This window comes from Arachis hypogaea, chromosome 10 (genome assembly GCF_003086295.3).
Source record: "Arachis hypogaea cultivar Tifrunner chromosome 10, arahy.Tifrunner.gnm2.J5K5, whole genome shotgun sequence".
Lineage (NCBI taxonomy): Eukaryota > Viridiplantae > Streptophyta > Magnoliopsida > Fabales > Fabaceae > Arachis > Arachis hypogaea.
In genome coordinates, this window is record NC_092045.1 from 53631054 (window position 1) to 53636561 (window position 5508).

Genomic DNA, 5508 nt, shown 5'->3' on the forward strand with positions numbered 1-5508 from the left:
CAACAAATTCAAAAGACATATGCACTGTTTAAGCATACATTCAGAAAACAAAAGTATTGTCACCACATCAAAATAATTAATCTGTTATAAAATTTAAAATTCATGCAATTCTTCTCTTTTTCAATTAAGAACATTTTTCATTCAAGAAAGGTGATGGATTCATAGGACATTCATAACTTTAGGGCATAGACACTAAGATACTAATGATCATAAGACACAAACATGGATAGACATAAGCATGATTTTTTGAAAAACAGAAAATAGAGAACAAGAAAATTAAAGAACGGGTCCACCTTAGTGATGGTGGCTTGTTCTTCCTCTTGAAGATCTTATGGAGTGCTTGAGCTCCTCAATGTCTCTTCCTTGTCTTTGTTGCTCCTCTCTCATGATTCTTTGATCTTCTCTAATTTCATGGAGGAGGATGGAATGTTCTTGGTGCTCCACCCTTAGTTGTCCCATGTTGGAACTTAATTCTCCTAGGGAGGTGTTGATTTGCTCCCAATAGTTTTGTGGAGGAAGGTGCATCCCTTGAGGCATCTCAGGGATTTCATGATGAGTGGGATCTCTAGTTTGCTCCATCCTTTTCTTAGTGATGGGCTTGTCCTCATCAATGGGGATGTCTCTCTCTATGTCAATTCCAACTGAATAACAGAGGTGACAAATAAGATGAGGAAAGGCTAACCTTGCCAAGGTAGAGGACTTGTCCGCCACCTTATAAAGTTCTTGGGCTATAACCTCATGAACTTCTACTTCCTCTCCAATCATGATGCTATAAATCATGATGGCCCGGTCTAAAGTAACTTCAGACCGGTTGCTAGTGGGAATGATTGAGCGTTGGATAAACTCCAACCATCCCCTAGCTACGGGCTTGAGGTCATGCCTTCTCAATTGAACTGGCTTTCCTCTTTAATCTCTCTTCTATTGGGCGCCCTCTTCACAAATGACTGTGAGGACTTGGTCCAACCTTTGATCAAAGTTGACCCTTCTAGTGTATGCGTGTTCATCTCCTTGCATCATGGGCAACTTGAATGCCAACCTTACATTTTCCGGACTAAAATCTAAGTATTTCCCCCGAACCATTGTAAGCCAATTCTTTGGGTCCGGGTTCACACTTTGATCATGGTTCTTGGTGATCCATGCATTGGCATAGAACTCTTGGACCATTAAGATTCTAACTTATTGAATAGGGTTGGTAAGAACTTCCCAACCTCTTCTTCGAATCTAATGTCGGATCTCCGGATATTCACTCTTTTTGAGTTTGAAAGGGACCTCGGGGATCACCATCTTCAAGGCCACAACTTCATAGAAGTGGTCTTGATGCACTCTTGAGATGAATCTCTCCATCTCCCATGACTCGGAGGTGAAAGCTTTTGCCTTCCCTTTCCTTTTTCTAGAGGTTTCTCCGGCCTTGGATGCCATAAATGGTTATGGAAAAACAAAAAGCAATGCTTTTACCACACCAAACTTAGAAGGTTTGCTCATCCTCGAGCAAAAGAAGAAAGAAGAGAGTAGAAGAAGAAGAAATAGAGGAGATGGAGATGGCTTTGTGGTTCGGCCAAAGGGGGAGAAGTAGTGTTTAGGTTGTGTGAAAATGAAAGAGTGAAGATGGGTTTATATAGGGGTGGAAAAAGGGGTAGGGTTCGGTTATGGGAGGGTGGGTTTGGGAGGAAAAGTGGTTTGAATTTGAATGGTGAGGTAGGTGAGGTTTTATGAAGGATGGATGTGAGTGGTGAAGAGAAAGATGGGATTTCATAGGTGAGGGGTTTTTGGGGAAGAGGTGTTGAGGTGATTGGTGAATGGGTGAAGAAGAAGAGAGAGGGTGGTGGGGTAGGTGGGGATCCTGTGGGGTCCACAGATCCTGAGGTGTCAAGGAAAAGTCATCCCTACACCAAGTGGCGAGCAAAAATGCTCTCTGTGCCAATTTTGGCATTAAACGCCGGGCTGGTGCCCATTTCTGGTGTTTAACGCCAACTTCTTGCCCTTTCCTGGTGTTTAACGCCAGTCTGGTTCCCCTTTCTGGCGTTAAACACCCAGAATGGTGCCAGACTGGGCGTTAAACGCCCATTTGCTACCCTTACTGGCGTTTAAACGCCAGCAAGGTCTTCTTCCAGGGTGTGCTATTTTTCTTTCTATTTTTCATTCTGTTTTTTCTTTTTCAACTGATTTTGTGACTTCTCATGATCATCAACCTACAGAAAACATAAAATAACAAAGAAAAATAGATAAAATTAACATTGGGTTGCCTCCCAACAAGCGCTTCTTTAATGTCAGTAGCTTGAAAGTGGGCTCTCATAGAGCCTCACAGATGCTCAGAGCAATGTTGGAACCTCCCAACACCAAACTTAGAGTTTGAATGTGGGGGTTCAACACCAAACTTAGAAGTTGGTTGTGGCCTCCCAACACCAAACTTAGAGTTTGACTGTGGGGGCTCTGTTTGGCTCTGTTTTGAGAGAAGCTCTTCATGCTTCCTCTCCATGGTTACAGAGGGATATCCTTGAGCCTTAAACACAAGGGATTCTTCATTCACTTGAATGATCAATTCTCCTATGTCAACATCAATCACAGCCTTTGCTATGGCTAGGAAGGGTCTGCCAAGGATGATGGATTCATCCATGCACTTCCCAGTCTCTAGGACTATGAAATCAGCAGGGATGTAATGGTCTTCAATCTTTACTAGAACATCCTCTACAAGCCCATAAGCTTGTTTTCTTGAATTATCTGCCATCTCTAGTGAGATTCTTGCAGCTTGTACCTCAAAGATCCCTAGCTTCTCCATTACAGAGAGAGGCATGAGGTTTATGCTTGACCCTAGGTCACACAGAGCCTTCTTGAAGGTCATGGTGCCTACTGTACAAGGTATTGAGAACTTCCCAGGGTCCTGTCTCTTTTGAGGTAGTCTCTGCCTAGTCAAGTTATCCAGCTCTTTGGTGAGCAAAGGGGGTTCATCCTCCCAAGTCTCATTACCAAATAACTTGTCATTTAGCTTCATGATTGCTCCAAGTATTTAGCAACTTGCTCTTCAGTGACATACTCATCCTCTTCAGAGGAAGAATACTCATCAGAGCTCATAAATGGCAGAAGTAAATCCATTGGAATCTCTATGGTCTCAGTGTGAGCCTCAGATTCCCATGGTTCCTCAGTGGGGAACTCATTGGAGGCCAGTGAACGTCCATTGAGGCCTTCCTCAATGGCGCTCAATGCCTCTTCCTCCTCTCCAAATTTGGACATGTAGGTCAAGGCAATGGCCTTGCACTCTCCTTTTGGATTCTCTTCTGTGTTGCTTGGAAGAGTGCTAGAAGGGAGTTCAGTAATTTTCTTTCTCAGCTGACCCACTTGTGCCTCCAAATTTCTAATGGAGGACCTTGTTTCAGTCATGAAACTTTGAGTGGTTTTGATTAGATCAGAGACCATGGTTGCTAAGTCAGAGTGGCTCTGCTTAGAATTCTCTGTCTGTTGCTGAGAAGATGATGGAAAAGGCTTGCCATTGCTAAACCTGTTTCTTCCACCATTATTGTTGTTGAAACCTTGTTGAGGTCTCTGTTGATCCTTCCATGAAAGATTTGGATGATTTCTCCATGAAGGATTATAGGTGTTTCCATAGGGTTCTCCCATATAGTTCACCTCTTCCATTGAAGGGTTCTCAGGATCATAAGCTTCTTCTTCAGATGAAGCATCCTTAGTCCTGTCTGGTGCAGCTTGCATTCCAGATAGACTTTGAGAAATGATATTGACTTACTGAGTCAATATTTTGTTCTGAGCCAATATGGCATTCAAAGTATCAATCTCAATAACTCCTTTCTTCTGATTCGTCCCATTGTTCACAGGATTCCTTTCAGAAGTGTACATGAATTGGTTATTTGCAACCATTTCAATCAGTTTTGAGCTTCTGCAGGCGTCTTCTTCAGATGAAGAGAGCCTCCAGCAGAACTATCCAATGACATCTTGGACAATTCAGACAGACCATCATAGAAGATACCTATGATGCTCCATTCAGAAAGAATGTCAGAAGGACACTTTCTGATCAATTGTTTGTATCTTTCCCAAGCTTCATAGAGGGATTCACCTTCCTTTTGTCAGAAGGTTTGGACTTCCACTCTAAGCTTACTCAATTTTTGAGGTGGAAAGAACTTTGCCAAGAAGGCATTGACTAGCTTTTCCCAAGAGTTCAGGCTTTCTTTAGGTTGTGAGTCCAACCATATCCTAGCTCTGTCTCTTACAGCAAAAGGGAATAGCATAAGTTTGTAGACCTCAGGGTCAACCCCATTGGTTTTGACAGTGTCACAGATTTGCAAGAACTCAGCTAGAAACTGGTGAGGATCTTCCAATAGAAGCCCATGAAACTTGCAATTCTGTTGCTTTAGAGAAACTAATTGAGGCTTAAGCTCAAAGTTGTTTGCTCCAATGGCAGGGATAGAGATGCTTCTCCCATAGAAGTCGAGAGTAGGTGCAGTAAAGTCGCCCAGCACCTTCCTTGCATTGTTGGCATTGTTGCTGTTTTCGGCTGCCATGTCTTCTTCTTTGAAGGTTTCTGTTAGGTCCTCTACAGAGAGTTGTGCCTTAGCTTCTCTTAGCTTTCGCTTCAAGGTCCTTTCAGGTTCAGGGTTAGCCTCAACAAAAATGCTTTTGTCTTTGCTCCTGCTCATATGAAAGAGAAGGGAACAAGAAAATATGGAATCCTCTATGTCACAGTATAGAGATTCCTTGAGGTGTCAGAGGAAAAGAAAAATAGAAGGAAGAGGTAGAAAATTCGAACTTATCAAGGAAAGATGGAGTTCGAATTGTGCATTGAGGAGTAGTGTTAGTCCATAGATAGAAGGATGTGAGAAGAGGGGAAGAAATTTTCGAAAATTAAGTAAAAGATTAAAAAAAAAACATTTTGAAAAATACTAATTGATTTTCGAAAACTAAGAGTGGAAAAGAAATCAAGTGATTTTTGAAAAAGATTTTGAAATTAGAAATCAAAAAGATATGATTGAAAAATATTTTGAAAAAGATGTGATTAAAAGATATGTTTAAAAGTTATGGTTTTAAAAAGATGTGATTGAGAAGATATGATTTGAAAAACAATTTGAAAGGATTTGATTTTAAAAAAATAATGACTTGGCTAACAAGAAAATATATGATTCAAACATTAAACCTTTCTCAACAGAAAAGGCAACATACTTGAAATGTTGAATCAAATCATTAATTGATAGCAAGTATTTTTGAAAATAGAAAGAAAATGATTTTGAAAACATGTGATTGAAAAGATAAGATTTGAAAAAGATTTGATTTTGAAAAATTTTGAAAACTTGAAAAAAATTGCATTAAAAACAAAATCTGCCCTCTTGTGCCATCCTGGCGTTAAACGCCCAAAATGGTGCACATTCTGGCGTTTAACGCCCAAAACTCACCCCTTTTGGGCGTTTAAATGCCAGTTTTCCTTCTTCACTGGGCGTTTTTAACACCCAGCTTTTTCTGTGTAATTTCTCTGCAGTATGTTCTGAATCTTCAATTCTCTGTATTATT

The 5508-nt window shown here is 40.8% G+C and overlaps 1 non-coding gene across 1 annotated transcript; it reads left to right on the top strand.

The window, feature by feature from the left end:
* The first annotated feature begins 3999 nt into the window (after positions 1-3999).
* Positions 4000-4103, top strand: LOC112719040 (small nucleolar RNA R71). The gene has a single exon (XR_003161360.1). It is a non-coding gene; the product is annotated as a small nucleolar RNA R71 (small nucleolar RNA).
* The last annotated feature ends 1405 nt before the right edge of the window (positions 4104-5508 follow it).